Genomic DNA, 17701 nt, shown 5'->3' on the forward strand with positions numbered 1-17701 from the left:
ATGACATCTATAAAGGCGCTCCTGACTCTCAGAGGTAATTGCTACTATTGTCCCCATTTGGGACACCAAGAAACAGAGGCACAGAAAGCTTCAAACATTTGCCCAAGATGAGGGTTGAGGTCAGGAATCAAGCCAATGACTTCTTGGATCCAGAGCCCAGGATCTTCTTACGAACAACACGGCACTGCCCAGGCTCCCTGCTTCAAAACCAGCCTCCCTTTGGCTCAGTTCCATGGCACCTGCACTGCACAGATGTCCTCACTGCCTGCCTGCCCTCCCGGTGTCTGACCCCAGCACTCCTCCCTCTGTCCCACACAGCACTTCCTTGGGCACACCATCGCTCACGAGGCCATTGCTGTGGCTACTCGGATGTTTACACGGAAACGCAGGTGGCAGCCCAGCTTTTTGCTATACATGCTGCTGTCAGTGGAGGCAAAGAGCTCACAGTTGGTGGGGGAGGCCACTTGTGGTCTCCTCCTTGGCTGGAGAGCTGGATGAAATCCAGTTTCCCTTTGCAACTTAGACATCCAGCATGAGAGATATGTAAGGCCATCTGGCCTCTCAACATAGAAATGATGCCCCCGCAGTCGTTCTTAACATTGTAATCTCCTGGCTCCACCAGGGAGCACAGGCAATGGCCTGTTGTCCACCAAGTTTTGTTTCCTTGCACAACAGCTACAATGGGGTGAGTTAACACCGGACCAGAAAATCTACAAAGCCCTCGTGTACTATTTCCTGACACTTGCAGGTCACCAAAATACCCCAGATCCTCCAAGTAAACAACTAGTAAGAGGAACTGAGCTGGCTCGTCTGTCAGACCCCTGATGGCAGGACTGATTTGGCCTCTCCTGCTCTCGGGATGATCCGTTCTCCTTCTGTGTGCCCTTCCCCGAGTGAAAGGGACTGTTCTTTGTTTATGGGCTAGGGAGTATTTATGGCTGTCTGACCAGAACCTTCAAAAGTAGAGCTCTTGGTGAGAGTGGAAGCATGGCACCCACGTCTCATGAGCTCAGCTACTCAACAGCCTCATCTAGCCAAGACTGTGGCCAACACCAGGGGTCCATGCTGTTGAGTGTTGGGTCTGGAGAGCAATGCCTTCGCCACTGAGAAGCTGCCCCACCACTTGTGACCTTGTCCCCATCGAGGGGGAGGTGACGCATCCATGGGATGGAAGCCGCGAGGGCACTAGGTGACTGTGGACCAAGCTGTGACTGGCTGGTCCTGCCCCCCATGTGACCCATGTTATCCTCAAGTGCAGAAAATCCCCAAAAAGACCCCTGCTTGAGTGAATGGGTCACCTATAAGCCAACTGTTCTTGAGCCGCCTAAGAAGCAACACAGTATATACAGTGAGCCACCCACTCACTGAAGTCCCCAAGGCTCACAGCTCCCTAATGTGACACCAGGTAATCCCAGCAAACAGAAGACCCTTACTTTATAATTGACTTGAGAATTCTACTACCAACACTGCCTTCCACCTTCCACTTATGAAGTTCTTTCCACTCTATCCCCTGCTCTGCAATTGTGCAATCAGTCCAGAGCTCCTTCATGAGACAGGAGGGAAGGGGGAAGGGCACTGCCATTAAAAGAATGGCACAGCCATTAGCACCGAGACGGTGGAAAAGTCAACTCCCAGTAGATCTTGAGCTTCAATACACACTCACTGAAATACAGCAGGATGCTATATGGCACTCCCACAGGTGCCAGGACAGGTTCAAGGCTGACCATGAAAGGTCAAAGGGTGAGTGGTGGCCCAATTTCTGGTAATCGCAACACCTTCCCCAAAGCGGTTGGAATATTCCTCCCACTTATTAGCATATGAAGATACTGAGGGCATAAAAACTAACAACCACACCTCGTGGCTGCTCTCTCTGCTGAGGGAGACAGCCCACACTCTGTCTGTGGAGTGTGTATCTACTTTTCCTTTAAACTGGAGCACCCAACCCTCACGCCTCATGGCCTTTCTGTTGCCTTCTGAAACAGCCCACTCTGTCTGTGGAGTATATATCTCTCTGAATAAATCTACATTTACTGAATTGTGGCTCTCTCTTGGATTCGTTCCTGTGCAAACCAAGGACCCACACATCACGAGGTGCATCTCAGGGACCCAAATAAGACCTGGGATACGGCCATCCTCTCCCCCACATTTTCCTGTATCATACATTCCTTCCCAAAGGATCTCACCTTGTGCACTCCAAAGTAGACGGCACTCATGTGTCCTGACGTGGATCTGCTTCTGCGTTTATCATTTCTTATGTCCACTAGAACGTCATCTTCATGAGGACAGGGATTTGGTTCTGTTCACAATGGAAGCACCAGCACATGACAGGTGCAGAAGAAGTATTAGCTGAATGAATGAGCTGTGGGAAGTCCTGGGAATTCAACCTGGAACTCCTAGCCACTTGGGCCCCAGCTCACTCCAGTTGCTCCCTCCTACTCATGGCTGACCTCTTGCCACCACTCTCTGCTCTGCCATCACCTGAGCCTGGATGAGCTGAGATGAGCACACACCACGGAGAGCATGGTGAATGGTTCACGTCGTTGCAACACACTCGCCCTCTGACTGCCAGGGGTTACTTAGGATGGACAAACTGAAGGGAGCACCATGTGCACCGCCCTAACCTACAACTCACTTGAAGCACCAGGAATGCACACATGGGAAGCGCAGGCCCTTTCCAACCTAAGGAGAGGGACTATGGGTGAGAAGAGGGTCTCTGTCAACTAACAGTCTCTTTACAAGCCCAGTCTTAGAAAAGCTCTTTAAAGACACTTTTGGTATCTTCCTTGTGTTTCGGTAATCCCTCTAGATTTTGTCATTTTAATCTATGCATCAGAAATACAGATGCTCTTGAAATCTCTATTGATTTTCAATGAAGAAAATCCTCAATTTCCTTCTCTGCTAGGAAAATTACTGCACTTTATATAAAAAAAGGCAGCTTCCTTTCATGAGTTTCTATCTTCAAACACCTAATTTCACAAGAGTCAGTGAAGCAGGACATGAAAATCTCGCTGTGCTTTATCACCTACTGGTGGGCAGGAATGAAATGAATGAGTACTGATCTCATGAGATGGGAAGGCTGGGGCTGTCTTATTCCTGCTACAGATGGAAGGGTCCATATCTGTGAAGGGGAGGAAGGACCAAGGATGAGAAACCAACATTTTCTAACCCATTTCTCTTTTTCAGAGTCTCAGACAAAACGCTGTGATTTTATAAACAAAACAAGAACATCTGCACCCTTTTAAAAGCACGCTACAACTTTACTACTACACACGGCACTCTGTCATTGACCTAAAGGCGAATGACAGCCAAGAAATTTGCGGGGATCTTATTCTGTGCTCATCCCTTTTGGTCTTTGGAACCTCAGGAAGTTTGCCTCCTCTCCCTGAGTGTCGTTTTTCTCATCCTTCAAATGGGAGTGTAACAGTCATTCATTTGCTCAGTGTCCATTCGACAACAGGAGACGGCTTATGAAAACAATAATAAAAAAAGCAAAACAGCATTTCTGATCTGTGCTTCTTCCTCCTCCTCCCTGAACATGAACTTACAGGCTAAAATGGCATCTTTCACTAAATCCCGAACGTAAGGAGCAGTTCTGATAAGGAAGTCACAGGACTGCAGGTGTAACCGAGAAATGACCCAGTGAAAAAGAATGAGTTGCCAGCAAATCCTCAAAACCCGTAAGGGTGCAAACCCTGGGAGTTACAGCCATGGGTGGGAGTTCCTTAGTTCCCCATTTCACAAAGCCGAGAACTTTGCAGGGCCCATGAAAGACACAGATAACCCAGTAAAACCACACCATGTTTTGGAGTACACCGGGGCCACATTGCTGCTGACCTGCACTGCTGTGTGTCCCAGAGCAAGAGCCCTCGGCGGGGGTGACTGTGTTTGAGGCTGGACAAGAACTTCCTGTTCTGTCTCTTTTGCTCTCTCTCTTCCTGCAATAAAACAACTGGTAGGACTCTGGTGGGGAGCACTGCACCCACATTCTCTGGGAAACCACACAACAGGCAGCTCTAGCTGATCTGAGAGAGGACACGTCAATGAACATATATACACCAAAGTCAGGCAGAAGGCTGCCTGTGGCCTTGGGAATCCAAACTAGCTTGTCCTGTTAATCAGGATATTACACATCTAAAGAAAGTGTGCACCAGATGAAGACGATGCCTTAGACAGCGTCGGTGGTTATGTCCAGCAGTGTCTAAGGACAAGTCATGCTCTGGTAGATGGGAGCATTTTGGTTGCTTTAAGAGTTTGCTACTGAAGGGCTGGGACATTTCATTGGGACTTGAAACTCCAGACCTCTTTACTCACAAAGGCAGACAAGTAGGTGAGCCAGGTCAGCCTTTATTCCAACTTCCTAACCAAAAGGCTATGAGGTCGAAAATATATTTCTCAGACTCTTCCGCAACAAGGATTCCAGATGTGGCTTTAAAAATTCCCATCAGAGACTGAGATTTGCAAATATTAACTACTATATATAAAAATAGCTAAAAAAACTAAATTTCTTCTGTATAGCACAGGGAACAATATTTAATATCTTATAATAAACTTTAGTAAAAAAATATGAAAAGGAATTCATACATATATATGTGAATATGAAAGACTGGAACATTGTGCTGTACATCAGAATTTGACACATTGTAACTGACTATACTTCAATTAAAATATATATATATATATATATTATATATATATAATGCCCATCAGCAGCATCTGAGTGTCACTGAAAGAAGAAACCCAGATGAATGGATGCTGAGGTGGTTGGATGAGCTACGTTATTTTGCTGGGGTGGATGCAGCCTGCATGGCAGAGATCTAGAAGGAATGCTCACAACAGCCACTCACTGATCTGAAAGTGAGTTAGGTTAACAGCTTTCTGAAATCCTCACTGCCCCTCCTGATGAGCCAAGTGTCTGGCGTTTCTCTGGAAATCACTAGGCGCAGTCTGGAACTCAAAGGTAAAAATTAAAAACTGCAGTCAGGTAGCAAAGAGACTGGCAGGACGCGTTGGACAAAAGTAGGTCAGAATCAACAAGGAATGGGGAGGGGATAGAATGTGTGTTGAGGACCCTGAATTCAGGGGTGGATTGTCTATGTTGAGGACTCTGAGTCAGTATGAGTAGATGGATTTGTGTGGACTATGGACTAAAATGGTGGCCATTGTTCAGATAAGTGTGATTTGGAGTATATTTACTTGAGGAGGGTTTTTTTTTTTTCCCCTTCAACATTGATCATTTCTAGGGAGCAGAATAATACTCTGCCACACAACATCTAAGTGCAAAAGAGATGCTATGGGATGATGGTGGTATGAAAAATTTCAGTACTGCAATTTCAAGCTTTCCTTAATGAGGTGCACAGCAGTAGGTACTTAAAATAAAATAAGGTACTTATATTAAAGACATCATCATATGTACATATCCTTTAAGATACACATATGGTGCTATAAGTGGGCCTGAAATGTGTTCTGCATTCTAAAATCCGATGAAATAAAATCAGTAGTTCAATATGCCTGTCGGCTCTAAAAACATGATGTAGCTCATGATCACAGAAAGCAAGATCAGCTAGGGAATTTGAGATTTGTCGTTTCCAGTGTCAAAGTTAATATTTTTTGCTTTACTTAAAAAGCATTTTTTTAATTAGGTCTGTCAGCATCCATTGGTATACGGGGTTCAGTAGATGTGTTCAGATATTCCAGACAGTGAATCAGAGCAAAGACTGAGGTTTAGACAGTAGTTAAATGCCTCACCCGTGTGATCAGCATCCACATACTGCTTTACTGAAAATCCTTAAAAGTGAGAACTTCATTAAAGCAACGATAAGTGAGGGGAAAAAATAGCTACAGACTAGTGGAAGTTTTATAACGTGTAAAAATGACAAAAGGCTATTCATGAGCATATTTTTAAAAACCCCTACACTTTAATAAGAAAAACAACAATCTGACAACAGGTTGTACACTGCTGTAGGAGAATCCATGCAGATGGACTCTTATGTGAATGGGGCTGGAGCTGTAGAATTAGTTAGTCTTGCAAGTAACTCAGTTAAACACAAATGCAAATGGGATACACTTCTAGAATATCTGAGGAAATATCTTGGAAAACTTACTCCTCTATGAAGCAATGACAATGGCAAAATTTCTCAAAATTAACCTCTGTAGAACTCTGGAAATTAAACCAAGACTTCCAGCAATCCGGGGAGTCTTTATTTGAGAAAGAAAAACAGCTAAATCTCCATAAAGATAGTGAGTTTTGAGGCATTGTAACTTGATCTACCCCATCCCTGTATCCTCACCTAAATGGTGGCCTTTATAAGCAATAGTCTCACAATCAAGGTAGGGGCAGAAGTGATTTAAAGTTACCCAAAAAATCCGCCCCCAGAGAGCTGTCACTATGTGACCTGTCACAAACTCATGCTGTGCAAACAGCCTGTCCCCAGAGTGTGTGTGGGAAAAAATCAGCAGTGAGTATCTAACATTACAACTGCCTGAGGCAGTGGGACCAGTAGAGGCTAACTAGTTGCTGACTAGGAAACTTAGAAGGCAAAATTGAGTAATGAGAAGTTCTGGGGGTGAAGGTAGGGTTAAAAAGCTCCAAAAAATTCTGAGAATTGTAGAAGGCAATATACATGTGTGGCACAAGGCAAGGAAAGATCTGAGAAAATCCTAAGCCTTCAACACTGGCTGAACTTGAGGTTCTGCATAAGCAAGAACTAAAGGCTACGGAAGAGCTGCTGACTGCATGCTGGTGCTGAGGGCATCCCTCAGCATGCGGACACACAGCCACCTGGCAACAGCTCAAACGATTGGCTCCAGGCATTGAAAGAAATCACTGTCCAATTATTACTACAGTGATGACAACTAGGCTTTCTTCACACACACTGATCTCATGGTCATGCATGATAAAGAAAACAGACTTTAAAGAATTTGTTCAGGAAAGTAACTAAATAAATAGCTGCAGCAGCAATGACAATGGAAGCAACAATAAACCCTTGAGATGAGGAAAATCTGGCTTTCAGATCTGCCACATTGTAATATTTTAAATGTCCAGTTTTCAACAGAAAATTAGAAGATGTACAAAGAAACAGAAAAGTTTGGTCATAACAGATGGGGAAAAAGTAGTCAATAGAAACTCCCTGAGGTAGCCCAGACACTGGACTTACTAGACAAAGATATAAATAAGCAATTACACACATGTTCAAAATACTAACAGAAACCATGCCTAAAGGATTAAATTATGTGCACATCTCATTGTACAGAGAATATCAATAAATAAAATTTATAATAAAAACCAACTAGAAATTCTAGAGATACAAATATGACTAAAATAAAAACTTCAATAAGAGGTTTCTCTGTAGATATGAACTTGTTGGAGAAAAAGTCAGTTAAATTAAAACTACTGAAATTATCCAGTCTGTGGAACAGAAAGAAAAAGGAATAAAAAAAAATAGAACACTGTGTCAGAGATAGGTGGGACACCATCAACAATATCAATACACACATAATGGGAGCGCCAGAAGGAGGGAGAGAAAAAAAGGGGCAGAAAGAATATATAAAGAAATAATGGCTGAAAACTTCCCAAATTTGATGACAGCATTAATTTGTACATCCCAGCAGTTCAACAAACTCCAAGTGCTATAAACGTAGAGACATCTAAAATAGGCACATCAGACTCAGTGTGTCAAAAGACAAGAATAAAGTATCTTGACAGCTGAAAGAGAAAAGTGGTTCAACATATAGAAAGGCTCCTCAGTAAGACAGTTGATTTCTCATCAAAAACCATGGAGACCAGAAGGCAGTGGATGGTATCGTCAAAGAGATAAAAGGAAAAGACTGTCACCAAGTATTTTATAGCCAGCAAAATGATTCTTTAAAAAAAATTAAAGGAGAAATTAAGACACTCCTACAAAGACAAAATCTGAAAGAATTCATTGCTAGCAGGCCTGCCCTACAAGAAATACTAAGGATAGTCCAGCAGGTGTAAATGAAAGGACACTTGCCTGAAAAATAAAGAGCACTACTACATGAGTAAAAAAATAAAACAGTATAAATCGAGTATTACATGTAAATGTTTTGTTCTATTTGATGTAAAGGACAACTGCATAAAACAATACTTATGAAACTGTGTAGATGAGCTTATAAATGCATAAAGGTGCAATTTGTATGACAGTGACAGCATGAGGAGGGGGAGGGAAAAGACTGATACCAAAGCAAAGTTTTTGTGTACTGTTGAAATTAAGTTGGTATTCATGTCAACTAGATTGCTTTAAAACAAGATGTAAATTATAATCTCCAGGGCAATGGAAGAGAAGGAGGAGGAGGAAGAGGAGGAGGAGAAGAAAAAGATAAAATAAACAAATTAAAATGACACACTTGAAAATGCTTACTTTGTACAAAAATGTGTAGTAATAGAGGAATGGGAAAAAAAGACATATAGAAAGTAGACAGCAGTTGTAACTTCAATCTGATAAGAAATTACATTAATGTAAATGAATTAAACATTCTAATCAAAATACTAAAGGCAGAAATAAATGGAATAGACAATAGATGAACAATAGAGAATAATCAACAAAAGGAATAGTTGGTTCTTTGAAAAGTTCAATAAAATTGACAAATTTTATCTAGTACTGAAAAAAAAAGAGAGAAGATTCAAATTACTAAAATGAGAAATGAAAGGAAGGATGTCACTACTGCCCTTACAAAAATAACAAGGAATGTAAGGGAATACCATGGATAATTATATAGCCAATACATGAGATAATGTAGATGAAATGGATAAATTCCTAGAAGGACATAAATGACTGAAGCTAATTCAAGGAGAAATAGAAAACTCAAATAATCCTACAGTAAGTAGTAACTGAAATAGCAATCCAAAACTTTCACACAAAGAAATGCTAGGCCCGTATGGCTTTGTTGGTGAATTCCATCAATTACTTAAAGAAAAAACAAAAACAAAAACAAAAACAAACAAAAAATGCTTCACAAATTCGTCTGAAAATAAAAAGGTGGGCACACTTCCCAATTCATTCAATGAGACTAGTATCACACTGATACGAAAACCAGACAAAGGGATCACAAGAAAACTAAAGACTATCTCTTATGAATATAAATGCAAAAAATCCTCAACAGAATACAAGCAAATCCAAAACAGTAACATATAAAATAGACCACCATTATGTGGGATGTATCCAGGTATGCAAAGGCAGTACAACATACAAAAGTCAATTCATGTAATACACCATATTAATAGAATAATGGATAAAAACTAGGAATAGAACTTCCTCAACTTGACAGAGAACATCTATGAAAAACCTGAAGCAAAGATCATACATAATGCAGAAGCACTGAATTATTCCCTCCCAAAATCAACATTGTACTAGAGGTTCTAGTCAAATCAATCAGACAAAGAAAATAAAGCCTCTAGATTAGAAAGAAAGAAATAAAACTGTTTTGATTCCAGATGACATGATATTATATATTGAAATCACAAGGAATCCACAAAGGAAAAATAGAAAAGAAAAAAAAATCCTCTTAGAATTAATAACCCAGTCTGACCAAAATTGTAAGACACAGATGAATATATGAAAAGTAATTACATTTCTATTCAACAGCAGTGAATAATCTAAAAATAAAATGAAGGAAACCTTTTCATTTACAATAGCATCAAAAAGAATAAAATAATTAGTAATATTAAGAAAAAATATGTGGAATACTGAGAAAAATATCTGAACCTTGTATAGTGAAAACTAAAATACTACTGATAGAAGTTAAAAATGACCTAAAATAAATGGAAAGCTCTTCTGTGTTCATGGATCAGAAGCCTTATTATTGTTAGGATGGCCATTGTCCTCAAAATGACCTATATATTCAATGCAGCTCTGGCTTTTTGGCAGAAATGAACAAGCTGATCCTAAAACTAATATGTAAATGCAAGATACCCAAAACAGTCAAAACAATCTTGAAAAATAACAAAGTTTTGAAGTTTCCAAATTCAAAACTCACTAACAAAACTGTGATCCATACAGTGTGGTACTTGCAGAAAGGACAGAAAAATAGATTGAGAGAAAAGAACTAAGAGACCATAAACAAAGTCTTACATGCAGCCATTTAATTTTTGACAAAGGTGCCATGACAATCCAATGGGGAAAAATAATCTTTACAAAAATGATGCTGGGACACCTGTACATACACCTGGAAAGAAAGAAAACTGAACTTTTATCTTAACATCATTTATGGAAATTAACTCAAAATAAATCACAGACCTGAAACTATAAAACATTTAGAAAATGAACAATGAGGAAATCTTCAGGACTTTGGATTACAAATACTTGAAATATATGACACCAAAATCACAAACAACAAAAGAAAAAAATCAAGTAAACTGGACTTCAGTGAAATTAAAAACTTCTGTGCTTCAAAGGACTTCATCAAGAAAGTAAGAAGACAATCCACAGGATGGATGAAAATATTTCCAAAATTTTCCCTGATAAGGGACTTTTATCCAGAATAGACAAAGAAGACTTAAAACATGACAATACAAAGACAAATGTAATTAAAATGGGCAAAGAATTTGAATATATGTTTCTCCAAAGAAGACATACGAATGGGAACTAAGCACATAAAAAGATGTTCAACATCAGTAGGCATTAGGGAAACAGAAATCAAAATCACAATGACATACCACTTCATACCAACTAGGATGACAAATATATATGATATATGATATATAAATATGAATCTATAAACCCAGTAATAAAAAGTGTAGATGAGGATTTGGAGAAACTGGACTCCTCATACATTACTTCTGGACATATACAATGCTTCAGTCACTTTAAAAGCTATATTAGCAATTCCTCAAAATGTTAAAAGCAGAATACATCCCAGCAATTCCATTTTTTGATATATCCTGAAGAGAAGTGAAAATATGTGTTCACACAAAAACTTGTCCATGAGCATTTACAGCAGAATTATTCAGCATCAACTGATGGATGGAATAAGCAATGTGGTGTATTTATAACTACGGCATATTATTTGAATACAAAAAGGAATTTGGGTATTGATATATGCTACACTGTGGATGAGCCTTGACAACGTCACACTAAATGAAAGACGATAATCAAAAAAGGCAGCATACTGTATGGTTCTACTTATATGAAATGCCTAGAACAGGCAAACCTGTAGAGGCAGAAAGTAGAGTGGTGGCTGTTGAGGGCTAAGGGAAAGGAAGGTTAGGGACTGACTTACTAAAGGGTACTGGTTCCTTTTGGGGGTGATGGCTACACAACCCTGAAATGTACATAAAACCCTAATGCACACTTTCAAAGGCTGCATTTTACGGTATGTGAATTATATCTCCATAAACCTGTTATTCTTGAAGCTGAGCCCACCTATGGAGCAACTGACACAGCACTGACTGTGGCATCCGAACGGGGAGTGACCCACCCGCCCACCGCAAAGGAGAGCAGCACCTGACCCAGTGTTGGAGGGGTGCAGTCTTCTTGCCAATGGACACTGTGAGCAGCACAGATGAGGGGGCCAACAGAGCAAGCTGAGTTCATGAAACAGGGAGAAGACACAAAGACCTCTCAATAAAACCATTAAGAGCGTTCAGTCTCTAGGAGAACACATCTTTGTTTTTAAAATCTTTTTATACCTGTTTTATTTTCTATTAGCTTTTTAATCTTTACTTTTTAAACAGTTCTATATGTTTACAATTCTCATTTCATTTTTAATTCTCTTGGATTTGATCTGTTATTGATTATTCACAGGTTTTAAATATTGTGTTTTGAGTTTTTTCTTCTTTGCATTAAGGTTTTAAAAAGACATCTCAACTCGATTCCTATTCTTCTTCAACTTGCTCTTCTATTATTGATTATACACTGTTTTCAAACCTTCTTTTCCTCCATTCTTTTAAAATTCTATTTCTCTCTCTCATTTTTAAGTTTTATTCCAGCATAGGCCTTAGATAGATAAAGAAATAAACCCCTTTAAGGGCCACAATAGATAACTGATACTCCTTAAGCCACAGTGCCAGAGAGATATGAGCAGTTGAAGAAGCAGAGAAAGTATTCCCAATTAAAAGAGAAAGAGAAATCCCCTGAAAGAATGATCAATGAAATAGATATTAATGGCCTATTAGATCAAGATTTCTAAAAAGAAGTGATCGAATTACTGAAGGAACTAAAAGAGATAGTATTTAGAGACATAAAATATGTCAAAAACAAAATAGTAGCTATAAAGAAGAGCCAAGTAGAATTGGTAAATTCATTGGCTGAAATGAGATCTGACCTAAAGGCAGTACAACTCAGGCTAGATAATGCAGAGGAACGAATAAGTGACCTAGAAGACAGGACAACAGAAAGCACACAATCAGAACAGTTGAGAGAAAAAAATAAAAAACCATGAAAACAATATATGGAACCTATGGGATAATATAAAGCATGCCAATCTATGCATCATAAGAGTTCCAGAAGGGGAAGAAAGAACAAAGGGGATGGAGAAGGTATTTAAAGAAATCATAACTGAAAAATTCCCAAACATAAAGAAAGAATCAGACACCCAAGTACAGGAGGCTCAGAGGTTCCCAAACAGGAAAAGCCTAAAGAGACACACACCAAGACATAACAAAATCAAGATGGCCAGACTGAAGGATAAAGAAATGATCCTAAAGGCAGCAATAGAAAAACAAAGAGTGAGTTACAAGAGATGGCTCTCAGCTGATTTCTCTACAGAAACACTGTAGGCCAGAAGGGAGTGGAAAGATATATACAAAGTCCTGAATGAAAAAACAGATGCAGCCTAGGATACTTTCTGCAGCAAGGCTATCCTTTAGAACAGAGGGAGAGGTAATGAATTTCACAGAGAAGAAAAACTAAAAGACTTTAGCAACACTAAACCCATGATAAAAGAAATATTGTAAGGTACACTCTAAATAAAAAAGAAGCAGGATGATACAGAAATGAGAGCTCATAACTGGAAAGGTGATAACTACCATGAATTACAAATAGAATGAACATGAAATTGTAAAAGAAGACATCTAAATCATTGAGTGGGAGAGGGAGGCAAGAAAATATAGAGTATTTTTTCTTTCTTCTTTTTTCTTAAATTTTTCGTTCTAGGTAGGATGGGTTAGAGATTGCTTTACTATCTGTTTAGTACACAAAGTTACAGTAATTGCTTAACAGGCTTACAAAAAAGTGCAACCACAAGCCAAAAACTTACAAGTGAGTAACAAAAACTAAATACAATCCAAGATAACAGAAAGGAAAATTACCATACCACAAAAGGAAGAAGAAAGGAACAAAGAAGAAATATGAAATCAACTGCAAATAAAAGTTCAAATAGCAATAAACACTCATTTATCATTAATTACTCTAAATGATAATGGACTAAATGCTCCAGTCAAAAGACAGAGTGGCAGACTGGATAATAAAGCAAAAAACTTCAATAAACTGCATACAAGAGACACATTTTAGGGAGAAGGACACATATAGATTGAGAGTGAATGGACGGAAAAGGATATTCCATGCAAATGGAAACTCCAAAAAAGCAGGTATAGCAGTTCTGATTTCAGACAAAATAGACTTTAAAACAAGGGCCATAAAGAAAGATAAATAAAGGCATTTTATAATGATTAAAGGAGCAATACAAGATGAGGATATTACAATCATTAATATATATGCATCCAACATGAGCACCTAAGTACATAAAACAACTACTAACAGAGATAAATGGGGAAATTGATGGGAATACAATCATTGTCAGAAGTTTTAACACCACATTAACATCACTAGACAGATCTTCCACACAAAAAATAAATAAGGCAACAGAGAAATTAAATGATACAATAGAAAAATTAGATTTAGTGGATATTTTCAGAGCATTACAACCCCCCAGAATAGGATATACATTCTTTTCAAGTGTGCGTGGAACATTTTCTAGGATTCATCATGTACTTGGTCACAAAAGAAGCCTCAAAAATTTTAAGAAGATAGAAATTATCTCAAGTATCCTTACTGACCACAATGCCATTGAAACTAGAAATCTCTTTAGAGAAACAAAGCATAAAAAAAAGGAAAGCATAGAGATTAAACAACATGCTATTAAAAAAAATGGGTCAATGATGAAATCAAAGTTGAAATTAAGGAATACATTGAGACAAATGAAAATGAAAACAACCACAAAAAACTTATGGGACAAAGCAAAAGCAGTGCTAAGAGGAAAGTTTAGGGCGATACAGGCCTTCCTCAAAAATGAAGAACAATTTCAAAAAAACAATCTAACCCACCAGTTAAAAGAACTAGATACTGAAGAGTAAAAACACCCAAAAAGTCAGCAGAAGGAAGGAAATAATTAAGATCTGGGAGGAAATAAATAAAATAGAGATTAAAGAAATAGAGAAAATAATCAATCAAACCAAAAGCAATTTTTTGAAAGAGTAAATAAAATCGAGAACCTCTGGCCAAACTCACAAAGAAGAAAAAAGAGAGAGCACAAATTTGCAAAATAAGAAAGGAAAATGGAGAAATTACAACAAATAACATAGAAATATAGACTATCATATGAGAATATCATGAAAAACTACATAAAAAAAGGGATAACCTAGAGGAGATGGACACGTTTCTGGAAACATACAGTCCACTAAAACTGAATCAAGAAGAAACTGACCACTTGAACAAAATGACCACTAGGAATGAAATCGAATTAACAATAAAAAAAATCCCTACAAATAAAATCCAGAACTGGACAGCTTCACCAGGGAATTCTACCACACATACAAAGAAGTACTCATACCAGGCCTTCTCAAACTCTTCCAGAAGATTGAAAAGAAGGAATATTCCCAAACTCATTCTATGAAGCCACAATCACCCTGATACCAAAACCAGGCAAAGACACCACCAAAAAAGAGAATTACAGAACAATATCACTGATGAACACAGATGCAAAAAAAGTCCTTACCAAAATACTAGCAAATAGAATTCTACAGCACATAAAAAAGATTATACAACATGCTCAAATGGGGTTCATCTCAGGGACACAAGGGTGGTTCAACATATGCAAATCAATCAATGTAATACTTCACATCAACAAGAGAAAGGACTAAAACCACATGATCATCTCAATAGATGCATAAAAGCTTTTGATAAAATTCAACACCCATTTATGATAAAAATTCTCACCAAAGTGGGTATTGAGGGAACATAACTCAACATCATGAAAGCTATATATGACAAACCTACAGCCAGCATAGCACTGAACGGTGAAAACCTCAAAAGCTTCTCACTAAATTCTGGGACAAGACAAGGATGCCACTATCACCACTCTTATTCAACATAGACTTGGAAGTCCTGACCATAGCAATCAGGCAAGTAAGAGAAGTAAAAGGGGTCTAAATTGGAAAAGAAGAGGTAAAAGTGTCACTACATGCAGATAACATGACACTATATATAGAAAACCCTAAAAGGTCCACACCAAAACTACTAGAGCTGATCGAAGAATTTAGCAAGGTAGCAGGTTACAAGATTAATGTTCAAAAATCAGTTGCATTTCTTTACACTAATGATGAATCAACAGAAAAAGGAAGTAAAGAAATAAAACACTTTAAAATAGCACCCAAAGTAATAAAATTTCTAGGAATAAATCTAACCACAGAGGTGAGAGAATTTTACACAGAAAACTATAAACCATTGGCGAAGGTAATTGAAGAAGACTTTAAAAAATGGAAAGGTATCCCAAGCTCTTGGATTGCAAGAATCAATATTGTTAAAATGGTCACACTGCCCAGGGCAATATACAGATTTAATGCAATCCCTGTAAAATTACCCAAGACATATTTCATAGAACTAGAACAAATCACAATAAAATTTATATGGAACCATCAAAGACATAGAAATTCCAGGGTATTACTGAAGAAAAAAAAGAAAGAGCCTGGAGGAATAACTCTCCCAGACTTCAGACAATACTATAGAGTTACAGTCATCAAGACAGCATGGTATTGGTACAAAAACATACATATAGACCAATGGAACAGAATAGAGAGCCCAGAAATGAACCCAGAAACTTTTGGTCAACTAATCTTCGACAAAGGAGGCAAGAATATACAATGGAATAAAGACAGTCTCTTCAGCAAGATAAACATAAGACAAGATACAATAAACCTCCTAGAAGAAAATACAGGCAAAATATCTGACATACATCTCAGAAATGTTCCCTTAGGGCAGTCTACCCAAGCAATAGAAATAAAAGCAAGAATAAACAAATGGGACCTAAAGAAACTTACAAGATTCTGCACAGCAAAGGACACCATATGTAAAAAAAAGACAACCTACAGAATGGGAGAATATTTTTGCAAATGAAACTGACAAAGGCTTGATCTCCAGAATATATAAGCAGCTCAAATGACTTAATAAGAAACAACCAAATAACCTAAACCAAAAATGGGCAGAAGACCTAAACAAGCAATTCTCCAAGGAAGACATACAAATGATCAATGGGCACATGAAAAAATGCTCAATGTCACTAATTATCAGAGAAATGCCAATCAAAACTACAATGAGGTATCACCTCAAACCAGTCATAATGGCCATCATTCAAAAATCCACAAATGACAAATGCTAGAGAGGCTGTGGAGAAAGGGGAACCTCCTACACTTCTGGTGGGAATGCAGTGTGGTGCAGCCACTGTGGAAAACAGTATTGAGTTCCCTCAAATGTCTAGGAATAGACTTGCCATATGACCCAGGAATCCTGCTCCTGGGCATGTATCCTGAAGGAACCCTACTTCAGGATGACACCTGCATCCCAATGTTCATAGCAGCACTATTTACAGTAGCCAAGACATGGATACAGCCTAAATGTCCATCAGCAGATGACTGGCTAAAGAAGTGGTATATTTATACAATGGAATACTACTCGGCCATAAAAACTGACAATTTAGGGCCATTTGCAGCAACATGGATGCTCCTGGAGAATGTCATTCTAAGTTAAGTAAGAACGGTAACAAGGAATAAAGACAATTACCCACAGGTACAGTTATTTTGATTAAAATATCCACACAGAAAGCAAGTCACCCCCACGACTGCTGCCAGGAGGAGCATCTGAGTGTAATAGCCCAGCCAAGCAAAGTAGATTCTGAACTTCTCTCCTTAGAATTTCCTGCAGAAAGACAGAAGGAAATTTCAGAAGACACAAATAATCACTCTGTAGCTTCATCCTCATGTTAATTTATTTTTTTCTTTTTTCGGGGGCATAACTAGGTTTATTTATTTGTTTTTAAATGGAGGCATTGGGGATTGAACCCAGGACTTCATGCATGCTAGACATGCACTCTACCACTGAGCTATACCCTCCCTCCATCATATTAATTTCTGATTCTAAATCAAGGGGGCTTTAAGTTTAATCCTCCGACTCAATTCACTCTTAAAACATATGCGTTTTCATAGCAGCCCCCAAATTCTACCGTGAAATAAGAAGTGTTTTATGTATCATAGAAGTACAGATCACTGGCTCACCTGCTGAAGAGAGATAAATGAGAACAGAGCAAAGGAGAGGACGAGGCTGACTCCAGAGCAGATGCAGGGGATCATCACCACTCACTGGACAGTCTGGCACATTCAACAAATCCCCCCAAAAATCATTCTTAACAGGCTTGACACAAGTGGACATCAACAAGTGGCTCAGTCATCTGCTCCTGCCTTATCTCGGGAATGTCC

At 38.7% G+C, this 17701-nt stretch overlaps 1 long non-coding RNA gene across 1 annotated transcript in view; it reads right to left on the minus strand.

The window, feature by feature from the left end:
- LOC140690735 (uncharacterized) overlaps positions 1-17701 on the minus strand; it is a 30330-nt gene extending 12629 nt beyond the window's left edge. Inside the window, exons 1-2 of the long non-coding RNA XR_012066013.1 lie at positions 17501-17701; positions 17010-17144 (exon numbers count right to left, since the gene is read on the minus strand). This is a non-coding gene — a long non-coding RNA (uncharacterized lncRNA). The remainder of the gene's footprint in view (positions 1-17009; positions 17145-17500) is intronic.

This window comes from Vicugna pacos, chromosome 31 (assembly GCF_048564905.1).
Source record: "Vicugna pacos chromosome 31, VicPac4, whole genome shotgun sequence".
Classification (NCBI taxonomy): domain Eukaryota; kingdom Metazoa; phylum Chordata; class Mammalia; order Artiodactyla; family Camelidae; genus Vicugna; species Vicugna pacos.